Genomic DNA, 14,384 nt, shown 5'->3' with positions numbered 1-14,384 from the left:
CTGCTGACTCTGCACCTTTCCTCAGCAAGGATGTCTTTGGATGAGCGAGAAGCTGAAAAGTAAAGATTCCTGGGTGGGAAATAATGGGGCTTGATTGCTTACAATGCATTTTCAATTACATGGTGAGACTAGCCAAAGCACTGCTGGAAAGAATTGTTCATCTGGTAACATTTTCACCTTCTGCTGTAGCATAAAAGACTAGGGCTTTTTCACCTGGCTTCCTCTAAAGAGAGAGTCCTAATGAGCATTGCGGTTCTGTCCCTCTTAGCAGGAGGTGTGGATTACAGATGGAGAGATAATGAAATCTATCATGTAAAATGAGGAATTTATGCACACTGCTTTTGATATCAAAGAAAGGCACCTTAAGCAATAAATATTTAGACATATTCATTCAATTTGTGTGCTTTAAAAATGCATAAAATACTTGGATAAAGACTGACACTTTTTCATGCCCTGGTGTTTGGATGTCATTTAGCATCACTCTCCCCACAGTGGAATTATTTTTCTGTATTTCTATGGTCAGAGCTAATGAGGAATCTCATCCTACTATGCTCCCCTATATGTAACAGAAGAGACTGTCCCTAATTTACGTTTGTTAGCTCCAGTGGATGCAGGATTGGTAGCGGTGAGAGCTCCAAACCACATTATGGGTACAGCAAGGAGACTGCCAAAGAGTCCCTTTATAGTTTCAAATAAGCAGAGCTAAATTGAGAGGACTAGATCTAAAAAAGGATGGAAAACCACCTCTGTGCACATCTCCAACAGTCTGCAGAGACTGAACAAATAAGCTAGATATACGCCGTCAGGTGAAAAGTATTGTTTATGTATCCTTATCATTAAACTCTGGGCGGTTTCCAAAACATAATAGAGGCTCATTAACAAGGATATCATCACAGCACCTCAGATTCTGCCAACCTGCATTTGAACTCACAGATTAATAGTAAATATCTCCAAGTCCCATTCTGTGCTCTAGTAAATCTAGTTCTGCAATGAAGAACAAGGGAAATTTAAATTCTTATGCTAATGAAAAATTGCTGATCTTGAATTACATATGAAATGAGCAATTTGCTACTGGTTTATAATAAATAGGAATGGGAAAATATTATTTTAAATTCTTATCTTATGGTTTGAGGGAAAGACATATAAACAAACCAGAGGGAGAAACGTATGGGCAGTACAAAGAAAATGATGAAATCACAAAATTTGTAAGAGGGAAAAGAGAATGTTTGGTACCATGAGTTCATCCCCCATATTCTCTTTTAACATTTTTGCTGGTGACATTTTTCTTTCCACCCTGAAAACACTCATGTTGCTGGTATCTTCCGATGGCATTACACATGTAGTCATTTACAAAATAGCTTCCAGTGGGCCTCAAAAGCCATCAATGAATTGTGCTTTAGAAACCCATAGCACAGCCAAATTGCAAAATTCTGATTTTTAAATCCTTAATCAGGCACTTTTGCTGACTTCAAAGTCTGTTAATTTGTCCTTTCGCTCAGTGCATCTGCGTGTTCTTTTCCTTTTCCTGAGATGCTGTTTTCTGCACAGTTTTTATAAATACTGCTAATCACATGCATTGACTATAAAAAAAATAGCCAGGCTTGTAAGCTCTTATTTTTTTCCTGGAAAAATGCCACTGGGAAAATCTAACTGAAGTGACTGCAATGATGGCTGCAGCTGGTGCCCTGATCAAAACTGAGTCCCCCCTACCTTGTTACTCTCAGCTCTGGAGCTGCTCAGCAAAGAGCAGAGAAGCTGGGGGACACTACAAGTGATGTTCCTGGCATCCTCAGAGCATTTTAATACATCTCATAGTGCTTTATTAGAGTGTCCTGTTTGAAAGAATAGGAGGAAAAAAAAAGATGAAACCCTGCTAACAGCCTAAAAGCTTCCTGAAAACAATTAATCTCCCAGTAAACCCCAAAAGGCTATCTGTCAAGAAGTTAATAAAGATGAAATGTCAGGATGCCACATGGCTGCTAACAACTGCAGGCAGGAGGGGAAATGAGCTTCCAAGCAAAGAAGCACAAACTGTGTCATCTTGCATATGATCATGTATTAAAACCAGCAACTGCAGATGCTGACTTTTGTGTCTCTGCAGACATCTCTGACCTTCACATCTCTGCTGCTGCATTGGCTTTGTCAATGCAAAAGCCCATGACAAAGAAGGATGCAGCAAGTATCCCTCCTACAGGTGTTGGATCACCCAGAGGGGACTGGTGGGAGAAGCAGAAACTGCCCCATGTCCCTATAGCTGCACAGGTCACATACAGGCCAATGTCCAGCAAGAGGCAGATGAAGTTGTCAGGCAACCCTGGAGCACAGCCTCCATTCCATACAGCTCTACTTGTCTGCATTTTTTTGCTGGATTGGGAGTCAACCAATGTTTTATTTCCCCCCAGTTTCCAAAGGGCAGATCAGAGCCCTGGAGTAGAGCCCTGGCCCACTCACTGCCAACAAGCAAACAGTGTCTGCTGACAACGAAGGCTTGCCCAGGACAGGGAAGGGGAGAAAAGCAAAGCAATCTTCTCCCCATACACCCTTTTTATTGCACATGTCTAATAATCTAATATTCCCAGTCTCTGGACTGCACCACAGCCTTAGCGTCTGGCAGGTACCTCTCAGTAAGCTTTGAATGCCATCATTTTACTGAGCATTGTAACCCCCAATATGACCAAATTGCAAAGTCCTTGATTTTTATGCCTTTAAGTCAGGCACTTGGCTGATCTGAAAGAGGGCTTTAATAAAAGAGTCTCTCTAGTCTGATGAAGAAATCAAGATTTGTTTTCCTGATTTACTGTATTTTCTATTAAAAAACAGAGTGCTTCAGTTTGGCATTAAGCCCTGTGCTTCCCAGTGGGAGGATGCAAAACAGGGACAGGCTGACCAGATCAGGAAGTGAAATGAAACACTTAATTTCTATGTTTCAAGATTGGAGAGAGCTACAAAATCCAGCAAGCAGCCATGGTGGCAGAACATTAATGAAACTGTCGAGCAATATCTCTGCTTCAACAACTGCAGGCAGGGCCTCATAATGCTAAAAGGGGTCTATTTCACTTCAGTGAAGAATTTTCATTTCTGCTCTGTCCATTGAGTCACAAATGTTTTTTCTCTGCACCTTCCATCTATCTAAAACAGGTATCCTCACCTACCATGAAATCTTACTGTGCACACTTCATCACTTGTCTCAAGTACCCAGTGGGCCAGGCAGGTCCTTAATTGGAGCCCTTTTTCCCTGCTCTCCCTTTGCGTTATTTTTTACTGGCATTGGTTGCCTGGTAACTCTAACACCTTTGCTTCCTTCACACGAATTTCACATGTCCCTGCCCAGTAAGTACTGAAAACACCACATTATTTCCATCCTGGCTGCAATGCTCTTCTTCATTTGTGCCTCCAGACTACACAGAGTTGAAGGCAGGCAAGTGGCCCAAGTGTTCACCCCAGGAAATGGCTGCATAGCCAGGGCTGCTCATCCCTGAGTCCAGAGTGAGCTGGAATTTAACACCAATGTCTGAGCTGAGCTAAGGTGGGGAAACTGGCCTATTTGCTGGGCCTGTGAAAAATGATCTATAACAAAGTGTTCCTTCCCTGCTGGGTAATACTGCATATATCAAAGGTTATATCAAAGGTAATTGGACACTGTTTTGGAGAGAGGAAAGGTCCAGTTTGGTTGAGGTGGCATGAGTTTATGGGGGCCTTTCATCTCAACGGCTATATGGGATTTTCACTGCTTAGTCTGATCAAGGTATTTTCAGAGAGGGGATTTCCTTGGTCACAGCAAATGTGGCTGAGAAGGTATGTGTTTCTCTTCCTTTCCGTTCAGAAGTGGCTGCAGAAAGTGTCATTATAGGCTTCACTTTGTTGCCCTATTGCCTCTAAGCTGCAAGGTCCCCTATGGGGTAGGAAATTACTAGTGAATTGGTGCTCAGCATGGGCTCTGGGATCTGCAATTTATAGAGAAATCCCACTCTCAGGAGCATCTATCCCTTCTTCTGCAGGACTAACAAAATTCCCATCACAGGCTACCTTAAAAAATTACAGGTTTCCCTACCCAAATACAGGTTATTGTATGCTTTGCTTCAGTAGGGTCCCAAAGAAGCAAGGTAGATCCCTTGGGTATCAGAACAGTATCAGCTCATCATGCTGGTGCTGCACTGTCCATCATCAGAGACTGAGATCAGAGCTGCTATGCCACTTCACAGAAACTTCCAGAGGCTGTACTTGTGACCCCGAGCTCAGGATGTACAAAGCTGGGACAAAGCAGCTTAGCAGGAGGGCACTGTCCAGTACATTTTTGCACATGAGAGAACCCTCCGTCTGGGATATTCTCTCAACCACATCAGCCAAGAGTGGACCAGTTATAAATATTTTACACCAGGCTTTGATAGAAAAGAGTAGGCTAAATTAATTAAGCTCACATCACAGAGATTCAGCATTTGCTCCAAACAAGTGATGAACCCGCACTGATACCAGAGCCTCATCTGTATAATGGAAAGAGCCACAGCACCCCTTTGCTTTGCAGATCATACTGAAGCCAGTAGGTATGTGGCAACTTACAGAACATGCTGGGATATTTGCACATCCAGCAAAGAACTAGTTATGTTTTTCTATCAGTGCAATAGAGAGTGGGGCAAGGACACTTACAGATTAAAAACCAAATGATCTTATTTGATCACTTCCCCCAGTCTCTTCTCCCCAGTGTTTTAAACATCCCATTTGTTGAGCAGGAAAAAATTAGAATAGCAAGGCAGGAGATACATGAATATAACTGATCTACTGGAGTGAAGCCAAACTAGCAAAGCCAGGCATGTGTTTCTATAGTACCTAGCACAGTGGGGCTCCACTGGGACTCAGAAGCTATCGAGATGCAGTGATAAGTAATGATAATAGGAACATCAGGAGATGAATACAGACAAGCTATATGTCCTACAAATCTGTCAAAAATTAACATTTACCATCAGCATACACCACATGACTAACCTTCACAGCTTGATTCAGTGCCATAAGTGTAGACTGTGGTTTGAGGGGAAAAAAAAGTGAGGCAGGGCAATGATCACCCTTCATCAGTAGGGCTGTTTTTCCAGGATGGGTTCCCCAGTACGGGACAAATCAGCAGCAAAGTGTTTCATTCACATATAGAGTACTGCATCTGTAAAAAATTGCATCTGTGAGAAATTGCATTTCTGTCCAGCAGGAAATGTCCTTACATAATCAGCTGGGGCTCTGTACTGAAAAAGGACAGCTTGAGCCTTACTGAGCTATGCAGTCTTATGCAGCTGTACTGCCCCAAAACAATCCTTGTTTAGTGTCTGACACTTTACCAAGTCTCTCAATCATGTTAATTTTTTTTTTAATTTATTTTATTCCTAGTCATAACAAGATTTGGATTTAAAGAAGGGTCGGTTAAATGAGTTTTCTTGCCTTTGTAATCCACTATCAGGCCTGTGGTGAAATCAATATCTCTCAGATTTTAGCTCCAGGATTACTGAAGTATCTTTTACATCCATATTATCCGTCTATTCAACTCACTGTTGTTGTTCCTTCCTAAAAAGGAAAGGTGCATGGAGAGGAACATTATATGGCTAATGACTTACTAGCCTTTGAGATGAAACCTTGGACTCTATTCTAGCCAGAATAATTGATTGTTTCAAACTGATTCTCAGGTGAGTATCAAGAATACAGAAGCAGTAGCCTGACTTTTTGTATTGCTCATGGGTTTTCGACTTTCTCATCCATACTGGCTTTTATGGCAGATCAAATGTCTCCTTTGTCTTTGAACATTTATAAAAGTGGACATGGGAAGCTGCATTCATCCCATATTTCTCTTTCTATGTGAATTTCATTTCTTAAATGCATATGTTTATCTGTTTCATAGTCCTCTTTAATCAGATTTATTCAGCACAATTTACAAAATCTCCAAAGCCTCCCAGCACAGAATAAGCAATCTTGCTAATAAGGTCAAGCATTGCTTATTCTTCTAACTGCTCTGCATTTTTTAGTACTGGTATTTCTAAGCCTAGAACTGTGATGAAAACAGTCAAATAATTGTACAACTTCATGAAGGAAGGAAAGAAACAGCCCAATGAGAGATTTATCTAGGCTGATCCTCATAAGCAAACCATACTTACTTGAAAACCAATGCGTTAAGAATTAAATGAAGTGTGGATACTGCAGTCATTGGGTAGTTAGTTGACAGGACATGCAATCAGAGAAGCAAATAGAGGCATGGTCAATGAATAATTTAAAAAATCTTTATTAATACAGATTTTTTCATTTTGGAGGAAAATAGTCCATTTTGTTTCTATTCAGTCTCCTCAACACCAGGAAATCTTTATTTCCTGAGCTGCCAGGACACTCCTGCTCAGGGCTAAGAAATTATTGTGACAGGTGTGCACAGACAAGTAGGTCCATAAGGACTGCTCATCTGACTCTCCTCAGGGCAGTATTGTTAATGTAAGCTGTGCATGACAGCTTATGGGGAAAGAAATACCTTTCAAATAGTCTATCAATGCAATAACAGTGTGCTGTGGGAACCACTAAATAAATTTTCTGCAGTGAAATCCTCAGTGAGCTTCGATTAAATAGGGATAGTACATGTCCACATTTGAAACCTTACTTACATTGACAATGTCAGGTGGACCCACTAAATGAGTTCAAAAGTCTTTCGTACATCAAGGTCCATTAGAATTTCTCTTCTCTTTGCAGGATGAAGCAATGATGTTTCCTCATTCAAAGTTAATTTAAGCTCTCAGTATACACACAGCTATACTGATACCACACAATGCTGGCCACCTTCCATCACTGCAGTGTCCTGAGAGATGAGGCCTAGCCTGGAAAGCTGTCTGGGTGGGGGACAGAACCATTTTTGCAACAAAATTAGAAAGATGAGAACCTCACATGTGAACTGCAGGGCTGGTGCTACTGAGATCACACACAGATGGTAAGTCTGTGACCACACTGCCTGGGGCTTTGTGCTCACCAGACCTCACAAATTTGTTTGTAGCAAATCTGGGAATGCATGTCCTCAGGAAAACCCAACATGCTGCATGATGAATGTTGGAGATACAGCAAGAAGTGTTCCTCTTTCATAGTTTTTCTTCCTTTTTCTTGTAAAGCTTCTTGTAAGAAAATCACCCATCTATGTGGTAAATGAGCTTAATGATCTCCATGCAGCTTTTACTCAAATGGTTTCACTTGAGCACTTCTTTAGATACGAGAATCCCTGTGCTCAGAAATGGATCTGTCTCTAGGATGAAGTGAGCCATCTGCTTAGCTGTGCACTGCAGCACCCTCAGCATATTAGGAGAGAGAGAGAAAAGCAAGCAGAATAACTACATCCCACTAAAAAAGCAAGTACAAATGCATTTACACTGAAATTTGACCCAGGCCCTGCAGTTTACCCTTCAAACAGCACAGGCATGTTAAAGGTCAGGACCATAAAACACCTTCATCTCACCTCTCTTCCAAAGATAGCACAGCTAACTGAGCTGCAGGGCCTGCCAGTCTGCCGACAGAGTGGCTAAGTGCTCTCTTAGGGGACAGTACCATTTACTGTATCATCAGCCACACTTCCTGAAATAGCCTGTTTCTCCTCAGAGGCCACTCTGATCACCATCAACAACTTGCAGGGACTTTTGAGACCAGACAGGAAAACAGCACAAACCCTCCCTTTGACATCAGCCCAGTTAGGTCTGTCTAGCACAGCCAGAGCCTTTCCAGAGGCCAGGGTTTGGTACCCCTCAGGCATGACAAAGTTAGTAGGCATTGAACCTTTACCTTAGCGAAGATTGTCCCATGACATAAGACAATGAAAATGGATGGGATGTGCAAGATAATTCATGTAAGCCCTGGTTTTCAAAGACATTGCCCAACCAGGAACTTTCCAAACAACTCTGCTTGTTGCACACTGCCAGACCAGATATTAAAAAGGCAGACACTTCTCTAGCAGGTCTGCTTGCTTTGTAAAATTACTGCTCATAGTTTTCTCTTGCAGTTCAGCTGAAGTTGGGAATATCTGTGCCTCACACAAAGCAGGCAATTAGAAGCACAAGAATTTCCATTTGCTCCCATGTGTCATTTTTAATCTCAGAAGCAAAGACTAAGCCACAAAACTGAGAGAGAGATGGTTTTTCAAGCTTAGAGGTAGTTAGGTGCACTTTTGATGTGTGCCTATATGATACCATGGAAGAAATTTAGCTGTACGAGTTACAGCTGTATGTGTGGGTTGAACCCAAGGGTGCTGGTGTGAGCTCTTTAGGTAATGGGCAAGTAATGATAAATATGCACTTACCCTGGAGTGCAGTTGCAATCACTGCTTGATCCTGAAGGTGTAAGCATGGTGTAAAGACTAGGCAACAGTCCTAATGTGGACACACAAACTGAGCAGGCTTTACTGCTGGTGACCATTGGATGGCGTTTCTCTTCAGAGTACCAGCAATTCAAAGTTCATGGGGAGTCAGTGCATTTCAGGATTCTTTTTGTATTGTTCAGAAATTCAGTTTCCAGTTACACTCACATACTGTCTCATTAGAGTTAAACCCAAGTGACTTATTCTGCACTCCTGTACAGATCTGAGCACCAAGTGTCACCTGGTCACTCTTGGAGTTAAAGTGATCTTTACTAACATTGAACTCCTTGCCATTTACCTGGGCAGAAGGAGGATGCCAGACACGAGCAGACCTGCAATAACTGCTTCTATGCAGTCTCTTATTCCCCACTAATGCTGAACAATATGCAGTCTTTCAGCATTACGGGAATGAGTGCCTTCACCTTCATGGAGGGTTGGAATAGGCACCCTGCCAGTCTGGTGGAACATCTGATGCGCAGTAACTCAAGCCCATAATGCTGTGGTATAGCATTAGGCAGTTCTGTAGGTCTCCCTGGGGCAGTAGCAACTGACAGTGGAGCGAGGGTCTGCTTCCTTAGGGTCTCAGAAAAAGCATTGTTCTCAAGTCAGATCTAGGTCACTGCTAACTCAAAAACCTCACACCATTCTCCTTTGCCTGGCATAGATGTGCCTTCAGAATTAGGACAGCTTTGGATGCTGGAAGATAAGATAGAAGAAAAATGAGGGCTGGAAGATATAGGAGAGCCTATTTTGTGGTTCCCAATATCTGTCTGATAAGCAAGATGTGGGTGTGATTTTTTCCAGATCTGCTCTTTTCATGCACAACAGAGGAATCAACTTTGCTGCTCTTTAGTCCAGCCTGAGTAAAGTGCAAGAGCTACCCAGAACAATGGCATTCGCTTGAGAGATTATAGCTGCCAACAGCTGATTTTAAAAGGTTAAAAGTGTTTTTCAAACTTTTTTTGGCAGCATTCCCTTCCAGTGCGACTGTTCTGCAAATCAGAGTACTCATTTTTAATTAAAGTGCAAAAAGAAACACTGGGAATGCTGCTAAATTGTTTTGATGTGACCTGTCCTGAGTTCATGGGTAAGCCTCTTAGTTAGCAATTTGTTACCGCACATATGAAAAAGAAAGAAAGAATCCAGAATGCTAAAACCAGAATTTGGAAGAGTTGTTTTAATTCTGAACAGCTGCTCTGTTTAACCATCCACCTCTTAGTATTGTCAGCAGGCATTTTTTGTGACAAAGATGCTGCTCATATATGCACACAAGCAATGGCTTGTCACAGAGACTCTCTTATTTGCCTGCAAACATTTCTGTGGGCTATTCTTCCTTGATTGTGTATTATTCCTGGGAGATTTACTGTAGTCCTGATTAACCATTCTCAACTAGGCAGTCAGCAGGCATCAAACAGCCTGCAGGATCAACTGACCCATCACAGAATGCAGACTGTGGAAGAAGACATGCACAATACTCTCCAAGTGTGTTGCATTTGATGGACACTTGTAAACAAAGGATCTTGTGTTCTAAAAAAGGAATTTTTGACTGCAACAAATGAGATGGAGAGATCAAAGAAATTTGTACCAAGGTTGCACCTTCTGTTAAATGTGATTTTATTTCCCTTTCCTCTCTTCCTTGGATATAACTACATAAGGCAATCTCCCCAACAAAGGATTTCAGAGGCTTCTCTGATTTTGTTCTCCTGGCCTTTCAAAAGTTCTTTCTCTTCTTTTCCCTGTATATGGACATAAATGGCTATGCTGCAGAGCTTTACATACAGTTTGGAAATAAATAATGGATGATTGACTAAGCTGGTGACAGACTGTAGCAGCAGCAGCTGTGTATGCTGGAAGCTTGCTGCTGTTTGGGAATTCTGCAGCTGAATGGAGGCAATGAGGGATCTCTTCTCCTGTTCACAAGGGATTGACACTGTTTTCATCACAACTGGAAATAGGTGAGGCTTTGGCATGAAGGATTTGATGAAACAACTCTCACATGGTCAACAGTCCCATCAACATGAATGAATGCACAAGAACTGGACTGAGGCCTTACATGCTATACTGCTTTCCAAATTGATATCTGGTTTTCAATATAGATAGACTTGCTTCCTCATAGCGGCCTTTAGAGTTCCAATTTATAAAAAGCTCACCTAACAGCAAAAATGCTACAGTGGATTCACTTCCATCTAGAAGAATCATAGAATGGTTTGGGTTGGAAGGAACTTTAAAGATCATCTTGTTCAAACCTACCTGCCATGGGCAGGGACACCTTTTGCTAGCCCAAGTTGCTCAAAGTCCCATCCAGTCTGGCCTTGAACACTCCTAGGGATGTGTTCTCTAGAAGCTTCTCTGGGCAACCTGTTCTAGTGCCTCACCCCCCTCATCATAGACACATCACCGTCATCATAGACAAATGTCTTCTTTATGTCCAATAAATCTACCCTCTTTCAGTTTAAAGCCATTCCCCCTTGTCATAACTACCTGCCCTTGTTAAAAGCCCCTCTCCAACTCTCCTGTAGCTCCCTTTACGTACTGAAAGGCTGCAATAAGGTCACCCCAAGCCTTCTTTTCTCCAGGCTGAACAACCCCAACTCTCTCAGCCTATCTTCATAGGAAAGATTCTCCAGACCTTCAGTGCCCCACCAGAGCCCAGCTGCCCAGCCTCCTCAATTGTCTCAGGAGCCTTTCTAGTTTCCTTACAGCACTATCCTGAAATGCAGGGAATCTGTTCCATATGCCTGTAAATTAATCATCTTACGTGCAGGCAGAAACAATTGCACCTGGAGGAAGGCTAGGACAGCTCACAGATATGTGAGATCCAGTATTTTTCTCAATATTTACCATTTCCCCTAAGAACATACCTTCCAACCATGAACAGGACTCCACAAAGACAATTTTCTTCAGGTAACCTGTGAACAGGAAATTATGGTTTAGTGAGTCACAGATCCTAAAATATCCTATGAAGCATGTGACCTCTGCATAATACTACTATTAATAATAATTAAACAATGCAAGTGTATGCTTTTGGAACATGCTAAGGAAAGCTCAGTGTGGAGGAGGAGAGACAGGCACACTCAGGCAGTTTTAGACACTCACAGCACCTGGGGGCATCCAGACAGACAGGCACACCCCACCTATTACAGAATGGGATAGATAAGCATGTTCTGCTTCTATGGACAGAAAACCCCTCACCGCTGGACAAAAGACAGGCATGACAGCTAATACTGACCAATATCATGACCTCCTCTCAGGGCACACAGGTAATGACTGCAAACTGGCTTAATTTTATCTGAATGAATGAAAATCTATGCTTTATTTCACAGTTCAGTGCATCAATAAAATATATAAACTTTTTCTGATTCTTTCAGATTCCTGTCATGTTTACAAGCTGGATATCAGTAGAGGTATTGACCACTGGCAAGCCTGTATGAGAAGACTAGTGGGCCCAAGGCACCTGAAATCTTGACCTGAACATCACGTCATATGTTAAATGAAATGTGAGGTGTCTCTCAAGCACAAATCTTGTCTGACTCGGAAAGGTGACAGCTTCTCATATTTTCCTCCAAGCACCACATTCCTCTTGAAAAACAAACAAACAAACAAACAAACCAACAGTCCCTTATGCTGTGGTCAATGTGGTGACCCTGTGACTGGTGTGATGTTTCCTAAATATTTTAGTAAAGCCAACACTACTTAACTCCTCTCCAGGAAGAAGGATCTGGTGGACTAAATTGACCTTTGCCAGTCATCCTGCACATCTTATGGCAGCTTTGAATTCTCTGGCTGAGAGATCCATCTCTCAGCTGAGGGATACTGCTTGCTGTCAACAAAGAGTCTAAGTTGGCCAATAAGCAGCAATCATTCAGACATTTCTGTTATGGTCTGCTTTGGGACTTACATGGTTGTGGCATTCATCTTCATAGGTACCAGCAATGTCAGGAAGAGAGTTTGGATATTTCTGGAAGAACTACAAGGGAGAAAACTTATTTAGGTGCTTAGGCAACTTTTGGGACTAAGCTACAGTTTGGTATATTCAGGATAGTTCATAATGCAAGGATCACCCAGTTTTGTCACTATCTTGTGACCATTTCTGACCACATCTGCACCCATAATACCAGTGGCCACTGCCAAACTCTTCTGTAAAAAAACTTACACTTTTCATAGCTTGTTTCAGAGTACCACTGTTGATCAGTAACCAAAAGAAGAAATCTCAAAGATTCCTTAAGCAGGGGGCGTGGGAGAGGAGAAAAAGTCACTTATGTCTCAGTGCCCCCTATGCCATGTAAGTCCATGGGCTCAGGCAAACTCTGAAAAACGGAAGCAACTATTCCCAGTGTCATTTTGCTACATCACCCTCCAAGAAAACAGTCCCTTCTTCGATTGCTTCTGCAGCTGCTCAGATCTGAGCAATTAATCCTCTGTGGCAATCTCCTTTCTTCTGGCAAAGTCAGCGTTCCAGCACAAGAGATATGCGTTGTCCTTGTGAATTCTCCCAAGCAGCAATCAATAATGGTACAATGAAACCTCTGAAATTACTTAAACCTACTTTGTGCAATATGACTAGCAGACAGATTAAAAAAACATCCCAACAGGAATTTTCCTTCCTTAATATTTAGGTTCCACACATCAGTTCCACTCTAGCTACTGTGACTAATATCCACCACCGCCACACCCGCCCCCCAGGATTTCCTGATTTTAGATCACATATACTTTGAGCAAGACTTGTAAGTAATTTATCTCACTCTTGGTTTGAGGTACCTGAAAATGCTGAGCATCCATTTTCATAAAGTAAGATTTCTTGAGGATGTATCTAGTAGGGCACCTGGAAATGAAAGCACTTGAAATCATGTAATCACTGCTGAATATCTTAGCTATAATTTCTCTTGTGAAAGCATTTTCAAAATTGTACTTCTATCACACCAAGTATGATGCTATTTGCTTCTCCTTGTGGCTCAGGCTTTTGGATTCAAGCGAGTAGATGTGTGTCTGTCCCACACTGTGACCACAACCTCAATAGGGTCCAGAAACAGCAGCAGGGACTGACACTACCAATGCATAAAGCCCAATTATCCAGGCACCGGTCCCAGACATGCATTAATACCTTTACATGGAGCTATGCCACATGGCTATCCAAGTTTGCCCTGCACTGCAACACCCCATGCCACCACAGCAGGCTGTCCATATGCAAAGAGAAACTCAAGTCTCCATTTTAAAATGTCCTCATGGTTGCAGAGAGAAGCTTGAACACATTGCACCAGTTGCAGCCTTACCATGTAAGAGTTGCATGGGTAATGAAAAGATGCATCCCAATATATTATTGAGAAAAAAAATCTCACTGTGTTTTTTTCATCCATCCTCTAGTTTTTAAGCATGAGGCAAGACCTACAAAATATCTCGGCACAACAATGCATCCAAAATACATTCAGTTGTTCTAATATTCAATGTGGACATGGTGTTAGGCCTAACAAAACAATGCCTGGTGCTGTGCACAGTTTTTCTGCTGTTTTTCTGCAGGAGGAGAGTCACTCCCCACTGATACCCCCCAAACCAGGACATGTTCCAGGCATCAGTGAGCATCCACCCATTTTTCAGCCTCTCATGGGAAAGTCTGTTTCAGGAAAATCAAAGCCCCTGACTGGCTGGTACCAGCACAGTTACTGGGCCTTGGCTTCTGCTGCCCTGATGCAGAGGACACAGGAGACTTCACGGTCTGGCACTTGTTCGCCCAGTGATATGGAGTACACACACCAGAACACTTCGAGGGACCATGAACAGGTGTTAATGCTGGATAGCCACTGGTGGGATCTGGGAGAGGGGATGGAGCCGGGAAACTAGGGTGAAGAGGGTAATGGAGGAGGTGGGATCCCAACCCACAGAAAGGGAGGTGAGACCCTCAGGTACGGGAGGCCAAGGCACAGGAGAGCAGAAGGGACCCGGCTGTGGGGCCTGGAGGGAGCCCAGTGAGGGAGAGCAGGACGGTGGGCGGGGGGTCTATAGGGTCGGCCAGTCCGGAGAGCTGAGGGTCCGGGCATAGGCT

General features: G+C 42.7%; 1 long non-coding RNA gene across 2 annotated transcripts in view; it reads right to left on the bottom strand.

The window, feature by feature from the left end:
- LOC108448601 overlaps positions 1–14,378 on the bottom strand; it is a 16,485-nt gene extending 2,107 nt beyond the window's left edge. Inside the window, exons 1-4 of one of the 2 annotated variants that reach the window (XR_001864558.1) lie at positions 13,106–14,378; positions 12,246–12,314; positions 11,209–11,256; positions 4,981–5,149 (exon numbers count right to left, since the gene is read on the bottom strand). This is a non-coding gene — a long non-coding RNA (uncharacterized LOC108448601). The remainder of the gene's footprint in view (positions 1–4,980; positions 5,150–11,208; positions 11,257–12,245; positions 12,315–13,105) is intronic. The other variant, XR_001864557.1, reaches the window with a different exon arrangement.
- Positions 14,379–14,384: the final 6 nt, after the last annotated feature.

This window comes from Corvus brachyrhynchos, unplaced genomic scaffold (assembly GCF_000691975.1).
Source record: "Corvus brachyrhynchos isolate BGI_N302 unplaced genomic scaffold, ASM69197v1 scaffold115, whole genome shotgun sequence".
NCBI lineage: Eukaryota > Metazoa > Chordata > Aves > Passeriformes > Corvidae > Corvus > Corvus brachyrhynchos.
Note: the sequence above shows the minus strand (reverse complement) of the source record. Positions and strands in the feature narration are given on the sequence as shown.